Source organism: Lissotriton vulgaris, chromosome 8, assembly GCF_964263255.1.
Source record: "Lissotriton vulgaris chromosome 8, aLisVul1.2, whole genome shotgun sequence".
NCBI lineage: Eukaryota > Metazoa > Chordata > Amphibia > Caudata > Salamandridae > Lissotriton > Lissotriton vulgaris.
Window position 1 is genome coordinate 95,800,369 of NC_141696.1, and position 19,487 is coordinate 95,819,855.

General features: G+C 40.4%; 1 long non-coding RNA gene across 1 annotated transcript in view; it reads left to right on the plus strand.

Moving 5' to 3' along the window:
- Positions 1 to 19,487, plus strand: part of LOC147693512 (uncharacterized) — a 64,647-nt gene that overhangs the window by 699 nt on the left and 44,461 nt on the right. The window lies entirely within an intron of this gene.

A 19,487-nucleotide genomic window follows, 5' to 3' on the forward strand; every position in this document is an offset into this window, starting at 1 on the left:
TAAAGGCTAAACTAAACTAAGAAGGACTTGCTCTGTACCTAAATGCCACTAATTCTAAATTTATTTCAATTACCATATATCCACATTTTACATTAGATGCAGAGTCTATATAACCCCAGTGATGGTTGTACCTGTGCCAAAAAACAGAACATGACAGCATGTTTCTAGTGTGATTTACTGGTGATTATGCCTCTACAGCTCAAGCAGAATGGACTTTACTACAGGTGGGATATTTTGCTCAAACTTTATGTGAGGGCTTTAGAATGACTTCTCCCTTCCTAGTATTCATAGAAGGCTTCCTGTATTATAAAATAGTGTTGTTTTTTCTTTTCCTCCCCATTTCTTACTTATTTATGCCTACTACCCCTCCGGGGCGGGAATTGGGATGAAATCCATGTTTATGCCATCTCTGGAGGGCAAATTTGTAGTTTTCTTTCATTTCTACATCCAGCTCCACCCAATCATGAATCCTACCACTAGGGGCATAGCTTGGCCAGTTGCAACTGGGGGGTGACACCTTCAGATTATCCGAATCCGACACTCACGCTTTAGCTATAATATCATTTTATCATTATATAGGAAGCAGTGCATCCCTTCGCTCCCAGGCCTTTTCCTCCAATGTGCCAAGCCTTTTCGTTGACTATTTGGGATAGTTCACCCTTAGGCCCCGTATTGATTTGCCCAAATAAGGTGTCCATGCCAAATTTGTGTCTTTTTAGCAACATCCTTGGGATTCTAACAGTACCCAGGGTTTGTGAAATCCCCTGGAGGGAAACAAGACATTTTTGGGGAAAATACAAAAAAGAATGCTGCAGAAGAAAGTGTTTGTTTTTTCCCTGCAAATGGTATCAATGAAGGGTTTATTGTGCTAAAATCACCATCTTCCCAGCGTTCAGGAACAGGCAGACCTTCATCAGAAAACAACATTTTTCAAGGCAGTCTTGTCATTTTACTGGTACAGAGCCCATTTTTCCTATTTTTTGTGTTTTCAAGCTCTTTTCAGTTAGTGTTAGAAATGAGCATAAAAACAACAATGGATCCAAGAAAGCTATATATTTCTGAAATGTAAACAGAGTTCTGAATTCAGCAAGTGTTCATTTGTGTAGATCCTTCAAGTTTTTCTTATTGAAAGTAACAAGTTATAAAAGGAAATATTGAAATTGAGTTGATAATATAATGTTACATCCACTGGACCCTTCTATTTGCAGGGATATATAGGCTTGTACTTTCACCAAGATACCCAGAGGCAATAACTGAGCTGCACCTGGCAATGGTCTTTCATTGTATACAGTGTATACAGCAATCCATATGGTGAAATACAAAGAGTGAAAAATAAGTTTCAAGGAATCCTATGTGTTTCCAAAATGGGAACAAGATATGCAGTTTAGACTCAGTAGTTATTTGCACATCTCTGAATTTGTGGGTACCTATACTAGCATGTGATGTAACAGGCATTTTTCAAATTGTCTTCATTTTTATACACTGTTTTTCATTTGGAAGGCAGAAAAGCAGAGAAAGACAATTGTTAATTATAATTATTATACTATTCTGTATTTTTCGACGACTACCTATGACAATGGTACCTCACTTGTGTGGGTAGTCCTACTGTCCGCAACAGGAAATGGCCCAAGACACAGCACAAACACAACATATTTTTCAAATGAAAAGTGTCCCTCTTTCGCAATGTGCCTAGCTGTTGATTTTTTGACCTAGCTCAGCTGGCAACTAGGGCAACCTAGCAAACCTGTACATGTCTTTAAACTAGACAGCTAGGGGAGTCCGAGAAGGGCTGACTTTCATTGTTCTTCATGTTTTCATACCCAGAATCCCTTGCAAACCTCACAATGTGTCTAATAAAAACATTTCTGTGATGGAATTTCTGGAATCCGTGGGGAACCTTAAACTTCTACCCACCCAGCATTCCCTCAAGTCTTCCTTTTGTGTGTGGGCCTAGTAACTGAGACAGGGCACGGCAAAAAAACCCAAGTTTTCCACTGACAACTGTCCTTCGTTGCATTGTGCCTTTCTTTGGATTTGGGCCCCTAGCTGAGTCTGTATCTAGGGAAACCTAGAGAAACCTCACAGACCTGTACATTTTTGTGGAAGTCCTCCGGGTAGCTCTAGAGTGGGGCTTAGTCTGGCACAGTTGTCCCTCAAACACTGTTCATCAAAAATGAGTCTGGTCAACATCCTCATTCAAAAATGCCTAATCCATAAAGGACTGAAAGAAATGTATGGGCCATAATTTTTCTGAATTCACTGTACACCCTGCTATACCATTAAAGGCAGGCAAAACAGGCTGCACCATGTTTGGGACAACCCAATGTTAAGCTCTTCCAATGGGAAGCCTTCAACCCAACAACTTTATCTTCCTCTAAAGGAGACTCTTTCCCTGTACTGAGACTAGAGTCACCATCACACGATTCCTCTTGGACAGAAAATTCATGGTCAGAAAACTGGCCTGCCTCTTCTGCCTCAGACCCAGAGTCAGTTTCGAAATCATGGTCAGAGGAAGACTTGAAAAGCATACCAACAACCTGCAGAGGTCATCCTTTGGCCAGCCATGATCCTTGCTAAGAAAAGTAACTTGACAAATAAGTAAAAAATACGCAGAACTTGGAGTACTATAGGTGTGCGTGCCATCAGCATTGCATTGGAGGCATTTAATAGGACTGGCAATACTTTCCTACCTACTTGAACTCCAGCCTTAACTGTTTTTGTTCGAGTCGCCAGAGAACCAACTTCCTAAGTGTATGATTTTGTGAAGTTAGCCATCAGGTCCAACCCGTCCATAAAAGAGAAGAACCCCTTGATCAGAACTTGAAGTACTATAGGTGTGCTTGCCATCAGCACTGCATTGTTGGCATTTATTAGGACTGGCAATGCTTTCCTACCTACTTGGGGTCAATCGGACTGTAATTAGGTCTGAGAGGCTTCTAAGCCAATAATATAGATGATAAATAAAAAAAGCACTAGAATGCAACCTTGGTGGATCCTCCTCCTGCTGCTTAAATAACCAGTAAGCCCCCCCCCCCCCTTAGTCAATATCTGACTGCTGCCATGGTGTGGGCATGAAGGTTCATTAAGAGGGTAACTATAGCGGCCTCGGCTTCCAAAGAAGTGAGTAAGCCCCAGAGATTCTTACGGTTCCCCCGGTCAAAGGCAACCTTAAGATCCATAAAACCCAGGACCTTAAGGTTGAGCTACTGTGTATTTGGACACTAGTAGGTAGATATTGAGGAATTGGTTGGTAGTTGATTTTCCTAAGTGAAAACCAATTTGCATCTCAGAAATTATGTGTTTTGTGTCAACCCAATCAGAAAGCCTAGTCAATAAAACCTGACCCAGAACCTTAACTGTGGAGTCAATGAGGGAAAAGGGGCAGTAGCAGTATGGATTATGCTTATCCCTTTTCTTGAAAACTGGAACAATGGTAGCAGTTGACCAAGAAGGTTGCATCCCTCTCCTTACTGCTGTATTCAGCCCCCTGGTTAATACCGGGACCCACACGTCTATGTTGCCTTGTATGTTGTAATGTGGAATCCCGTTGAGTCCTAGTGCCTTTTTCTGGGACAATACCTCAATGCCCAGACGTACTTCCATCATCACTATGTCTAATTACTTGGAATAATTTACTTCCCACCATGTACCCCTATAAACATAATTAATTATCAAATAAATAATATTCATTAACAAATAATTATTATTTAATCAAATTGTAATTACTTCCCACACTGTACCCCTATAAACCTCACAACACACACCTAAAAAGGAAAAAAGTATTACACAATTAACATAATTAATTGTTAATTAAATAATTCATATTAATTAATAACTGAGTATTAATTAATTACAATTAAATAACTTCCCATACTTTACCGCTATAAACTGCAAAATCTGCACAAAAAAATAAATTAATTTAAAAAATGTATTTCACAATCAACATAATTATTGATTAAATAAATACTATTAATTTCAAAATATTCATTATTTTTCATAATTAAATTACTTCCCATCCGGTACCCCTAAAGTATTAAAAATCACAAAATTAAATTAAATTACATTTAATAACTATTACAAATTAAACAACTACATTAAAAATCCTAAACAATAATTATACACTATTATTTCATTATATACATTTAAAATATCTATTAAAATACATGACAGTTATTTAAAAAAGATATTATACCCTACTGTATTTTTGTAAATTATGTTCTTGTATTCGATATTTTAGAAAACAATAATACTTACCTTAAATTTAAACTTATTCTTGACAAAGATATTCTTGCTGATGATATTACCACATTACAATATTTTTTACTAGATATTTTGGTAAGTATTTTGTACTTGACATTTTGTCTGAAAACCAATAAAAACACAAGATTTTGTGAATAACCATGTTTTAGGCCCTTGAGAAACCAAGATGAGTGTGTTTTTGTGTGTATATGGTTTTATCTCAGAAAGTATTTAAAGATCAGAGGTGAAATCTGAAAGACACCTAACCATTATGGACTGAAAGCTCTCATGTACCCAACTATTGGGTCGATTGCGATGCCATTCGAAAAGCATTCCGTCCAAAGCGGTCTCAGAATTCTTTCCGACTGAATCGGATCTGGGGAGTCCGACCGATTATGATGCATCCGGATGCTTCCGGATACGATTCAGTCAGAATCCCATTGTCTTCTATGGGAGCCTGTGTTCCAACCGAATACACGGGCTCCCAATGAAAAAATGAGGTGGCTGTGGAAAATTGTGCACCATGTCGTGACCACCCCATGGTGCCTTCCTCACTGTACATGGTTGGAAAAGGGGGTTCCTTTGGTACCCCCAAGGTACAGATTTCAGATTTGGAAGGCCCTTGGTGAACGGGGGCCTGCTACGAGTCCCCATATTCAGATTCCGACAGCCGATCAGAGTAAGAACAACCAATTCGGAAAGGCTGTTGAATCAGACATCGTAATCACACATTCAGAAAGCTTCTGAATTGTTCAGAAATGCAGCCCGTAGACACACAAGATTAGGTCAGGTTCGGATTTGGAACCTATTCAGAAAGTCCAAACAAAGTAATTGGCTGTTCTGAAAGGTTGCCGAATCGGTCACAAACAAGGCTTCCGAACATGAGTCGGCAGACCAGATTCAGAGCCTTTTTGAACGACATCGTAATCGACCTCTATGTATTAAATAATACATTTATTAGGGGGTGTAACACCTCAAACAACATCCTCCTCGATAGCAACTCCCCTGCTTACCCTCCTAGCTGGGAATTTGCCCCTAATTGAATACAGGACATTCCTTCTGGGTGGGTGGTATCACCTTTTACGACTCCTCTTTCTTCAGGGAAGTACTGTAAAAAACCTTTCATGTTCCAAACAAAATCAATAGGCCCGATTGATCAGTGTGCCATGCAAACTACAACTAAATGGCACACCATGGTGCAGTGTACAGAACACTTATTAACGCCAGTGGTGGAAAAAGGATTCAATTATAATATTATTTTTATTTGACTGTGACTCCCATCCTTGTTAAGGGGTGCCCCTTGGAGAGAAGAAACAAATGAGACTGAATCTTTATTAGGTGAGCCTCACTTGGAATTTTTTTTCAGAAACTAAGGGGAGACTTGAAAAGCTTAGGGAGCATTTGTCAGGTATCAAGTAGTTAGCAATTGTCTTTCTATGTTGTAAACCTGAGCATCAGCTACAAGTTGCTTGTAGTAATGGCATGAGAATCACTCTCGCCCTTTGATTCCCATGCTTCATAAGAACTTGTGTGTTCTCTCTCTGTAGGGTTTAGCGGCAACTATCTCCCTTTCATATTCAAATGTTCCCACTAATTCATCAAGCAGACTCATGTTTGTGCTAATACATCTCTTTTACTCTTATTGCAATTTAATTATTTCTAAATATTTGATGTAGTTGTTTTCAGAATGAAACTTTGCTGAGAATTATGAATCATTCACGTATATTTTAGTCCTTAGCTTGCCCTTTTAATTATTCTTATTAGTATGCGCCTTACGTATTTCTTCCTCTATCAATTACAGTTCATAGGATGGTGAACATCTCTGGTTACCAATTTGTCAAAACAGTTCCAAAGTGCCTCAGGCAGTGCAAATGATAACATAATTTTATTGATTCGGAGCTAATAATATACTCATATTTTCTTTAACAACTGAAAACAAATGGTTTTAAAACAAAGTCTGTATTGGTTTCCTGAAGCAATGAGATTCAATTCCAATTCAACACAATAAAATGAAACCCAAGACCCCCAGTCTGATGGCTCTAGAAGTATACCAGGGACGCTATGCCGGAGAGCCACACCTCTGGATAGCTGCAGGTAGCCACGCCCCCGCGATGACGATTCCTCGTGTTTTACGCGTCTGTCCGGACAGCGGTTAGTTTCAGTGCCGAATCTTCTCCCGTGAAATGCCACGAATGCCACGATTGAGAAACTAAGCCGCGTTGGAAGGGAGAAGGTGGCTATCTTTATTTTCTCTTTTCCTGTGGATACAAGGCGGAGACGGCAGTGGTGGTGGCTGCGGTGGTGGTGGGGAGAGAAGGAGAAGGAGAAAAAAAACAAAGGCAGTCTGAAAGCTTTTAAAACGAATGAGTGAAGGAGCAGGCGAGAGGCTAGTAAAGCTCTGGTGGCCTGAAGTCTGGGAAAGGACGCAAAGGAACGGATGGATAGAGAGTGGAGAATCAGGTGAGGAGAGGCTGGAGAAATAGAAACGAAGGGTCACTTTTCCCAAAAAAAGGATATCAAAGGGGGAATATGGTGTTGTGTCACACAGTGGCAATAAGGAAAAAGGAAAAAAAAATCACATCAAGCTTTTCTGTGTTTAGAAGGAGGAGAGAAATTATGTTGGTGGATATACAAGGTTTCTTTTCTTTGGACACTGGGTACTGGGTACTGGTCATCAGAGTGCTGCGGCTGTGCCACCATTGTGAGTCTGTGAGTCTGTCAATTACTCCTACGATTATAGTCTGATTAATTTGATTAATTTGATTAATCAAGTGAACATGGGGAGACGCGATAAATTGGGTCGGCTGATAACCAGAGGAGATACGAACACTGCTCTAAAAGTTAAAACTCGACCAAGGCACAGAAAAATGTGGCAGTGGGTGGCAGCAAGTTAGGAGTAACGGGGGAGTCGCAACTTCATAATCCTAGTTTCGAGAGCTCAGACGAGGAGGAGCTACCATTGGAAGCGACAACAGAGTCTCCTGTGACGCTTACGAAAGCCGCAACCCCCCCATAATTGTCACAATTGCTACTAGTAATCCTGGAGACATTATGAATCAGCCAGAAGTATGTCTTAAAGGAAAGGTGGCAAAAAGGAGGAGGGAAAGAAAAGCGTTCCCCCTGTTTGTGAAAAATTTGGTACAGCCCACCCCCCAGCGTGCCATTCTATCTCCATCTCAAAATATAGTGTCTGACCCTGATTTAGCCTCTCCTGGTCCACTTCCATTGGACTTAAGTTGTCAACCTTAATGTTGCCAGAGAATTCCTTGATGGCACCAGCCACACCAGACAAGCAAAATCTGCTACCTTCACCTTCAAGATCTAATCTTATTGCTCCAACGCAAGAACCAGAATTAAACCTGATAAATTCGCCCTCCCCCGCCTGCCCGGCCTCCTCAGCCTGTAGCAGTACGACACAAGCCTTGGCTCAGCAACCAGCATCTTCCATCCAGGCGAGGCAAGTGCAGGTTCCAGACAGAAGTAATTCAACTCCTTTTCCACAAACACAGGCTTCACACAACCAACAAGTTTTTAGCTCCGAGCACGGTATGGATATGTTGAATGCACTGACTGAGGGTCCTGAAGTAGCAACTGGGGCAACTAAACAATTGGAAAATCAAAACGCTGCTTAACCATATCCTTGAAGAGATAAGGGACATGAAGAAGTCCCAAGAGAACGAAATCGCCTCTCTACAATCCAGATTAAATAAAATGGAGGAGGCAGTCACATGTCTTCCTGGCAGAGTACAGGAGGCAGAATCACAGATCTCTCAGTTGGAAGACCAGATGTCAGGACAGCTCACTAAAGTGCACAATGTTAATAAAGACAAACTTTTGCTGGAGAATAAACTTGAGGATTTGGAGGACCACTCCCGGCGCTCAAACCTTCATATTGTGGGTGTGCCTGAGAAGATGGAGGGAGTGCAGATACCACAATGGGTGGAGACTTTCATTAAAGAAAAGGGCCTGCCGGACTTTAGCAGAGACTTGACCATTACAAGGACCCATAGGGTTTCACTTCATCCTTTACCAAGCTCAAGTAGTCCACGTACGATTTTAGTTAACTTTTCAGATTATCGGATGAAGGAGAAGATCCTGACCATGGCCATACAGCAAAAACATGTGAATGAAACTTCGAACAGTAGGATTTTTCCAGATATGTTGGCAGCTGCTGCCCGGAGCTGGAAGGAATTTGTTACACTGCTCTTTCTGTTCAAGGCACAAGGAGCACAGGCATCTATTGCCCAACAATCTAAATTGAGCGTCCTTGTTAAATGGAAGTTTCACATGTTCACTAATATAGATGATGCGCAAGAGCTCCTTAAGGAAATGTCAGGGCCTCAGTAAGGCAGTGTACATCTTTATTACTCAGCTGGAGAACTGGAGAGTCTGGAGAGAGGGGTGTTGGGTTCTCTATATTTCATGATTTAGAGGAAGGAAAGATGAGAAAATTAATTGAAAATGAATATGGTAGCTTGGAAAGGCTGTCATTTCTAAACTTGATTACGTATCCGATTTAAAAATGTTGCGGGGGTGAGGGTTAACCGGGTGCAATCACATGGCACCTCTTAAGGAAGCGGGGGATGGAAAGAGGTGAAGTGTGTGGGGAAGTAGGGGTTCCGCCTCTGGGGGAGGGAGGGTCAGGAGCTTGGGGGGGGCGGGAGAAGAGTTGGGGGATTTAAAATTTTTGGGTAAAAATGAGCAATAGCAGGGGCGCAGCAGGCAAAAATATGGAGATTTCATGGTATGAGTGTGTGGTTAGTTTTGAAAAGCAAGGAAAGAATAATGAATAATAGGTTTAGTATTGTATCTATCAATGTCAAAGGTATATTAAATAAATCCAAATATGGAGCATTAATGGTTAGTTTCCTGCTCCCCAAAGGTCCTGTTTTTTCAGGTAACTCCTTTGAAAACAAATTCTCCCAAATTCTATCTTCCAAGGTAGTTTTTCGCACGTGTTTTTTGCCTCTGCTGGGCTAGCTAAAAGAGGGGTGGGAATATATTTTAGCTGCAATCTTCTTTGGGAGTTCAGGCAAATTAGGAGAGACCCGCATGGGCGATGGATTTGGGTTGAGACTAAGTTGAATGGGACGTTGCTAAATTTCATAAATAATATGGTCCTGTAGTTGATGAAACTACTCCATTGCTCAAGATTACTGAGCTACTTAGAGGGATCCCGGAGAAAACCGTGGTTTGTGGGGATTTCAATTTTATTCAAGATTTGAAGAAAGACACCTCAAATAAAAACAAGAAAGAGGTGAAACCCCAGACAAAGAAGGTTCTGGAAGCCCTAAAACAGGAATCTATTAGTAGATCAATGGCGGTTTTGCAATCCCTCTGGAGCTGAATTTACTTGCTACTCCAAGCAGTTTCACACGGCCTCACTGATCAATTTTATCCTTAGTTCATGATCACTAAGGGTTTTAGGTACCTCAATAGGGATTTAACCCCTTCTCTGACAATTCTTTGGTTAAAGTTGAATTTGAGATCGAGGGGGGAGTAAAGGCTCAATCTAGGTGGCAGATGGATCGGCTGCTCCTCCAAGACTCTTTATGGGTGGCCTCAACTAAGGAATGGATAACTGAGTTTTTTAATCGGAATGAGGATACAGCAGACATTTTTTTAGTCTGGGGAGGTTTTAAGGCAGCTATCAGAGGCCATATGATAGCACGGTCAGCCGCACAGATGAGAGAAAGGCGCAACAAGATCCATAAGCTTCAGTTGGATGTGTCTAATTCTTTGGTTTCGAGAGGCACTCTTTCTCAGGGGGTGGCAGACGCAGCTCTACAATTGGAAAGGGCTAAAGCTGCCTTAAAATTTTTTATTTATTTAGGAAATTAATAGCTCAGCAGAAGATATATGAGGAGAGTCAAATGGTGGGGAGGGTGCTAGCAGGACTGACAATAATTAAGCAGGAGAAATCAACAATAATTGAGATTATGGATCCAAAAACACAAAACATAGTCAGAGACAAGGACGATATAGATCGAGTGTTTTTAGAGCACTACTCTCAGTTATATTCAATGAAATATGAGGTTGGGACGGATCAGATCCATAGATATTTTGATGAAGTTCATTTACCTATGGTATCCACCTTTTTTGCGGATAAACTAGAGAGTGAAATCTCAGAGTTAGAAATTCGGGATACAGTTAAATTGACCATTGGGGCAAAAGCATGTGGAGCTGACGGCCTTCCAATTGAATGTTATAAGCTTTTTGTAAAAGAATTGACTCCCTTTTTGGCAAAACTATTTAATGCAATTAGATTTGGAGAACAGGTCTCCGCTAGCTTTAAGGAATCCATCATAGTTAGCTTCGTCAAAAAGGGTAAGGTTGAAAAAGACATCAATTCTTACAGGCCGATCAGCCTCCTTAACGACGATTTTAAAATCCTTATTAAAATTTGGGCTCATCACTTTTCTCCGATTGCCCAGGCGTTAATTCATGCTGATCAGTCTGGCTTTGTCCAGGGAAGATCGATGGCCTCAAATACCGGGTATTTAATTTGGATCGCTTTGTTCGCCCTAAGTTGGCAGGGTATGCTCAGACGTGAGTCCCTTGCTCACTTGGCCACTGGATTCAAAATAGCCTGGCTGATGAGGATTATGAATCCGAAACCGGTCCCAGGATGCTTGTTTCTGGTCCAGGGAAGACATGGCTTGGCAGTTCGGGCTGCACTGTTCCCATAAGGCACAGAGTCAGACTGATTTGCATATGGCCATGTCTGAACTGGGGTGGCTGAGTGAGCTAAAGAATGGTGATGGATTAAACCCAAATCAGTTGACAGGGGGTGAGTGTTTGATTTGCTCAAATGCTCCATCTATCATCTCCTTTTGTATCGCTTTGTTCGCCCTAAGTTGGCAGGGTATGCTCAGACGTGAGTCCCTTGCTCACTTTGCCACTGGATTAAAGATAGCCTGGCTGATGAGGATTATGAATCCGAAACCGGTCCCAGAATGCTTGTTTCCGGTCCAGGGAAGACATGGCTTGGCAGTTCGGGCTGGACTGTTCCCATAAGGCACAGGGTCAGACTGATTTGCATATGTCCATGTCTGAACTGGGGTGGCTGACTGAGCTAAAGAATGGTGATGGATTAAACCCAGATCAGTTGACTGGGGATGAGTGTTTGATTTGCTCAAACGCTCCATCCATCATCTCCTTTTGTATCGCTTTGTTCGCCCTAAGTTGGCAGGGTATGCTCAGACGTGAGTCCCTTGCTCACTTGGCCACTGGATTCAAGATAGCCTGGATGATGAGGATTATGAATCTGAAATCGGTCCCAGGATGCTTTTTTCCGGTCCAAGGAAGACATGGCTTGGCAGTTCGGGCTGGACTGTTCCCATAAGGCACAGGGTCAGACTGATTTGCATATGGCCCTGTCTGTACTGGGGTGGCTGAGTGAGCTGAAGAATGGTGATGGATTAAACCCAGATCAGTTGACTGGGGGTGAGTATTTGATTTTCTCAAACGCTCCATCCATCATCTCCTTTTGTGTCGCTTTGTTTGCCCTAAGTTGGCAGGGTATGCTCAGAAGTGAGTCCCTTGCTCACTTGGCCACTGGATTCAAGATAGCCTGGCGGATGAGGATTATGAATCCGAAACCGGTCCCAAGATGCTTGTTTCCGGTCCAGGGAACACATGGCTTAGCAGTTCGGGCTAGACTGTTCCCATAAGGCACAGGGTCAGACTGATTTGCATATGGCCATGTCTGAACTAGGGTGGCTGAGTGAGCTAAAGAATGGTGATGGATTAAAGCCAGATCAGTTGACTGGGGATGAGTGTTTGATTTGCTCAAACGCTCCATCCATCATCTCCTTTTGTATAGGGTATTTAATTCAGGTATTAGATTACATATCTAACAATAAGATCCCAACTTTAATCTCAATGGTTGATGTGGAAAAGGCCTTCGACCTGGTCAAATGGGAAGCTCTATTTATTGGTCTGTAAAATTTCGGGTTTTCTGAGGGAATAGAAGATATGTCAAAAAATATTTATCATAATACAAAAGCAAGGGTGGTAGTCAATGCTAACTCAATAGGGTCTGTGAATATTAATAGAGGTACCAGGCAAGGGTGCCCGATGTCCCCTATTTTATTTACTTAATTACTTTCTTTATCGAGCCCCTCGCAATAAGAATACGTGGTAACTCTGATATTAGGCCACCCATACCAGGAATGGCTAAAATCAAAACTATTTACTGATGATATTATTTTATATTTACATCCTGACAGATTAAACCTTGAACTAGCAATAGGTGAATTTAGCAGATTTTAATTGATTGGTGGATACAAAATCAACCAGAACAAAAGCAAAATATTAGTCATGAACTCGGATTGTAATTTTTTCCCTGAAAATTTTAAAACACTAGAGCTAAAAAAAGAACCAATTAGATACCTATCATTCAAAAACAATGGTCTCAAACTATTCTTTTTTCTGGAAGCCGAATTAATTGAATAATTAATTAAATATCCTCTTATTCAAAGGGCATATATACCAAATTAGCCCAGTCCAGTCAATGTAAGTTTTATTCAGCAAAAAAGCAAAGCAAAAGCAACAGCAAAAAGATTCAACATGCATGGGGCAATTTTAATTCATTGCATTTCTGACTGTGTCATAAAAAAGCATTTATAGTTGCCCAAAGGAAAAGTGCAAAAAGATAGAGTTTTAGAGTGTTTGATAGAAAGATTGGAAAACAGCAAAAAGATAATATTTACAAATTCATATATACAAGCAATAAATTTGTAAAGTACACAATTTCTTTAGAATCGTGGTGTGTATTATACAATTTGAACGTAGTTCATCTTAAATGGAGACATTGCTTCCAAACTATTATTGCACCCAATATTTTGCAACACCATCCAGGATAAATTAAAGCGTCGACGTTTTGACTCGTCTTGTGGCCTTGGTGTGATTTAGACCGTGGCCATGCGAGTCTTCATCAGGACTACAGAATTGGGCAACCCAAGGAGCAGCATATAGCCCTAAAACATAATGAATATGTGTATCAAGCTGTTGCTTTTAAATTGCGGTCATTCATGTGTCGCAATTTCCACGGTAAGAAACCTAGGCATTTATGTATCCAATCAGTTCGAACAATTATTTAGTTTGAACTACTTCTCAATGTTTAATAAAATTAAAAATTTGTTAGACAAATGGATCTTACTGCCATTGACTTTGATTGGTCGGGTGGCTTTAGTAAAAATGTTGATTCCTCTGTTAATGATTTTTCTTTTTTCAAACGTGCTGTTAAGAACCAACTCCCAGTATTTTAGAGAGATTGATTCCATGATCAGGGGATTTGTCTGGAATAAAAAGTCCCCTAGGGTGAAATTGAGTATACTTCAATTAGATACTACGCATGGGGGCTTAGCTTTGCCAAATATACGTATGTATTACATGGCAGCAATAATGGACCTCACAGCACGTTTATTGAAGTCCAATGGTTTATTTGACATGTTTTTTTATGAAAAATTATTCAGGAGGGTGGATCTCAAGTTCTGATCTTTTTGAAAACAGAAAAGTTACCAAAAAAGACTCGATATAAGACTATGCGGGATTTTGTTTTTAGACTGCAATCGTTATTCAAGCAGGGAGGGGGCGGTGGGTTTCATTATTTGAAATTGGAAGAGTGTAAGAATATGGGGCTTCAGATACAGCTGAACAAACTTCAAAAGTGGATAAATCTAGGCTTCGGTAATCTAGCTTCATTCTTTGTTGCACAGAAGCTTATTACTTGGCAAGAAATTATGGCCGAACAGATAATAAATGAAGATTGGGATTTCTCGAATTTTTACAGATTACAATTTTTATTAATAAATACAATTTGTCGCCAGACATAACACCTCTGGCTACTGCCTTGTATAATATAGGACTAACAGGAGTAGGCAACTGCTATACATTTCTGAGAAAGGGTGCAGAATTTTCCTTGGTGGATGAAATCTTAGTTAAAATATATCAGGAAACTAACTGCTCCTTCTCAAGACAGGAATGGGAATGGATTGCCCTGGTAGGTGGAAAGACTCTACGGGCAGCCAACTTTAAGAGAATGTCTTTTATATCATGTTGGTTGGCTTATTTAAGTCCCAAAGCAATAAATAAGCGTTTTTCGGGAGTAGAGAATAGATGCTTCAGATGTCAGCACTTGTGGGGGGGAGACTGGCTCCATATATTTTATACATGCCCCAAATTGGTTAGTTTTTGGTCCAAAATCTTTTCCGTAATTAGTCAGGATATTAACAAAACAATCGAGCCCGAAACTGAGATTGCACTCTTTGGTATTTCAGCGAAGAGAAGGGATTTGTCTAGGTCAGAAGAAGCTTACATGGCAATTTGCACTTTGGTGGTCAACTCCTTAATACTTCAAAATTGGAGATCCAAGGAGATAACATCTTACTTTAAATGGCAGAATAAGATGAGGCGGACCAAAAATTTTGAAGAGGCTTATGCCAAGAGAGCAGGATGTATGAGAAAATTTGCTAAAAATTGGAAGTATTTTAATAATAGTGAAATGATAACCTCCATGTAATATGTCAATTTGGTGAATTTGTTCATTTGGTACTTTATACTTTCTATCTCCTTACAGTAATGGGAGATATTATATATCCATTACTTTAGCATAAGACACTTTATGTATTCCACTAGCTCAGAGAAGCTAAGTTAACATTCTTGTTTGGATCTGTCATCATATGAGTATCTCTAGACAGATCACAATAGTTCAAAATATGTCTAGTGAAATACCACGATGGCACAAGACGTTTGCACTTGGCACTTTTTGCACAAGACACTTTATGAACGCCAATAGTTCTAGCCGACATGTTGAATTAGGGGTATTTTTTACTGTAATAGTGAAATGCTAGTAGGAAATAGAATGTAGAAGTAGAATGTGGAAGGCTTCTTTTTCTTTTAAGTGATATTTACGCTGTTATGTATATGGAATACTGTGATTGCACAATATGTCTGCATTTAGCACTTCTTGCACAAGACACCTTAGGAATGCAAATAGCTATATCCAGCACTTTAGCATAAGACACTTTATGCATGCTACTAGTTCAGGCCAGTTAAGTTAGCACTCTTGTTTGGATTTGTCATTACATGAGTAGCCTTGGGCAAATTATAATTGTTCAAAATAGGTCGAGTGGAGTACCACAATGGCACAATATTTGTGCACTTAGCACTTTTTGCACAAGACACTTTATGAATGCCAATAGTTCGGGTCTGACAATGTTGAATTAGAAGCATTTATCATTGTAACAGTGAAATTCTATTAGGAAATAGAATGTGGAAGGCTTGTTTTCTTTTTAGGTGATATTTATGCTGTTGTGTATAAAAATGACTATTTTTTGAATATATGAAGATTATATTCAATGTTATTCTGAGCTGCTAAAAACCCCTGTTAAGATGTTGTTCTCGATATAAATGATTTTTATTTTCTTGTTTGTCCTCTGCTTTGCTCAATAATTTTTTTTTAAATAAAACTAAACCCAAAGCAAGACCACACAATTTTAATTGATATGAATTTTTTATATTTAGCCCACTCAAGGAGATATCCACGTAATGTCTAAAGCAATCATATTTGATAAACATTCGGACCTGCTACTACCATTTTGTAGGTTCAGTTTGTTTTTCACTTTTTACTATGCAAGTCTACGGGATAAACTCTTACTTCAGCTAATTATGCCCCAAAACATGTACTGTCTGTTGCACTTGCAAACCATTTAACACATGAGACTTCTGAATAGTATAGTTTTTGTAGAAGCATCGTGCACAGAACTTCCTAACTTGGAGAACAATCACTAAATAAGGATTTCCCCAAACAAACGTGTTCTTGTCATTGAAATGTGAACAGTAATATATTTGGGTTTTGATGGAGAATCTTATATACCATTTGATTTTATAGATTTTAAATACACTGGTATCTTCTCAACCAGAAACTCTTTTCTATTTAGTTGCACAGATTTATATCTCCTCCCGTAAAGCACGTTTGATGATAGATAATCAATGGAGTAGTTGCTGTTATTGGTAATTATTTCCAGTAATGTGGGTGGTGGTGCTAGAACTTAAAAACATGTTTTTGTTAAAGTATACAACATTGTTTGCCCTCACTGATTAAGAATATGCAAGTTGCCGTTTGGGTCACATTGAGCGAAAACAGAATAAACAAAAAATAAGCACAAGGGGGCAGTCTGGGGAAAGTTCTTAGAATTTATAGTGAGCAGAGGTTTAGTGGTATTTGTGTCTCTGTCAAGTGCAGAAATAACGCCCAACGGCTATTCAGGGACATGATAGAAACAAACATTTTCAAAACAGGAGCCAGTGAAAATACTTAGCTAAAAGACATTCGCTTTGACAACACCTATAGCTCTCATTGATAATGGTATTTGGCCAGTGGATTTGGAGGATTCTCCAGGTGTTGATGAAGATCTGGACTTGGTTCGTGGTGGTGCCTGTTATCCTCTAAGTTTCTGCTCCATACCGAAGCACCGATTTTATGATGGTGTGAAAAATCTTGATCTTGCTTTGCAATGTTAGGTAATTGAAGCTCGAGATCTTCTTTAGTTGAATGAAGGCAGTTCTTGCTTTGCCAATTCTTGCCTTGTCATTGTTGTCTATCCACCCTGCTTGTCTCTGACACTGCCCAGGCAGGTGAAGGCCTCAATGTCGTCCAGTGCATCGCCTGCAAGAGTGACTGCAGTTGGTGTTGGCTGTGTTAGCCTTTATGATCTTGGTTTTCCCCTGTGAATGTGGAGATCAAGTTGTGCTGATGTGGCTGCCCCATTGTTGGTCTTCTCTTGCATCTGCAGATAGGTATGGGAGAGTAGGGGCATGTTGTCCGTTACGCCCAAGTCGTTGAGCTGCATCCAAGGTTTCCTCTGGATTCTGTTTCTTCTCCTTGCTGTGAATGTCGTCATGATCTAGTCTATGACTATTAGGAAGAGAAAAGACAAGAATAACAACATTCGCAGACTCCAATTCTCACTAGTAAGATGTCTGTGAGTTGTCCTCCATGAACTATCTTTAAGGTCATTCCATCGTAAGAGGTGCTGGTGATTCTTACATGTGGGCAAGTTAATATCATGTCATAAACTTGGGAGATAAACGCTTTAAGCTAAACTGACAGGAAAAGTCACTATGTTTTTTTTGTTTAGGATTTAGAAGGATAGCACAGTTCAGATGACCTAAACATTTAGGGATAATTTTACTAAGAAATCAAGCCATGCAGATCAGCAACCAAAGTTGTTGCACTGCATTGCATAAAAAGGGAGATAGTGGGATAGTGATCTATCTACTAAAGTATTGCACTTTTGCTCTTTCCGTTTTTCTGGCACATTTTTGGTCCTGTATCTATGCCCTCACACAATGTGTTATATTTAGCATAGTTTTTGTCCTGATAGTGCACCCTTCACACTAAGTTCTTTTTGTGACATTGAACCTGTGCAAAGTGTAGCTCAATCTGGCCCCAAGCATGTGATTGTTGTGATGCCTTTGGCCGAACACACATGTGAATCTTACAAGTGATATGAGTAGTATTCTACCAGAATATCGTCTACTTAACATCATGAGCCTAAATTTCAAGCCCTAAATTCCAAGTACCAAATATTATGAAGGTAAGTACTGAGGTAAAAATTGTTTTACTCAGCCTAACTTCATATATATAGATATATCTACCTTAACCATTATTTATATGTGTGGGTTGTAGGTGCGTGCATGTGTATATAGATACAAAATCCAATTCCAAAACAAATTATTAGAGGAAAACACTTACACACATAATGGAGGAGCAAAGGCTATTTATTCTTCATTACCCATGATGTGTTTTATCCACAAAGGGCCTAGATCACATAACGACAATAGTGAAGTACAGATTTTAAATAATGCCAAATTCAACAACACCAAAAGCAGACCCACGTATATGCTACAGCCAGTGCCATCTTATGAGAGGTGAAGTTCAAAGTGTTGCACAAAGTGAAATCAAAACCAGAAAAGCAATAATTACATAAAGTGGAAGAGAAAAACAATGCAATCTACACAATATTAAACAAACCTCCCAAATGAAGTTGAAGATAAACACAATTCAATCTACAAAATATGAAATCAAAGCAATGTTAGTAAAATAATGTTCGGAGTCTCCTTTCCCAAACAAAACTCTGCATTTGTCATTCTGGACATAACCCTGTAAAAATATATAACAAATATAGTTGGTGGGAAATTGATATCTATCCAATAATCTTTGTTGTGTTCATCAAAAATCAGATACCATCCTCTCCATTCTGTACATAGTGTATATCATATGTGACAGCCCAGTAAATAAGCCACACATTGCCAACTCCATGGGGTAACATAGCACTGGCATTTAATGAAATGTGACCCTACTATGCGGACACTCATGACCTGAACACTACTGATTACATATAGGGAGGCTTGCGTGAGGAGAGATCAACTTGTATAGAGTGACATCACAAAGGAAAGGGAGTCAGGGTAAAATCAAATGCAGGTTTTACTAAATGCAAGTAATGTAAGGCATGCAGTCAATATAGAAACATAATGAGTTGTATTCAGGCAAAACCCTGGCTGAGATTGTATTTTAAAACTGTTATTAACCCACCTTTAAACTTATGCAGGTATTGACATCCTTGGGCTCTTAGGGGTGAGCTGCCGGCTGGGGCTGATCGGGTCTTTCGCGGGCTCCCAGCGGCAGCGGGCGCCATCTTGGCTTGGGCTTCACTCTCCACCACAGCCCTGCCCCTCCCCCGCCGCTCCGCCCCTATTTAAACAGGCATCATGAGGCAGCGCAGCGGGCGCGACGGAGGCGCGCCGGAGTTGCGCCTGAGTTAAGCCCGTCTGCGCCCGTCCGCGGCCGTCCGGGGCTAGGGGCACGAGACGCTGCTGGTTACATCTCCTACACCCCGTCTCAGTTATGCCTCTACTGGTCCCCCGGCAGTATCAACCCCTCTACCGCTACCGATCTACAACACCTTGGCCTTTATAGTTCCCCTCCATCCTCCCCCCCTGGGTTAGTTTCACTTCTTGCTTCATCTGCCCTCACATCCCCCCCAGTTCCCCCCTTACCCCCAGCCCCCTCTGCTCAGTCGTTTTCTACCTTGGCTACCCTTCTAAATACCAGGTCCGCCGTAAACCACCAATACGAGCTATTTGACTATCTCGACTCCAATGAACCAGATCTCATGTTTTTAACCGAGACCTGGTTCAAGACCGACTCCCTGCCTAACGTGCTTGCCGCTTTACCATCA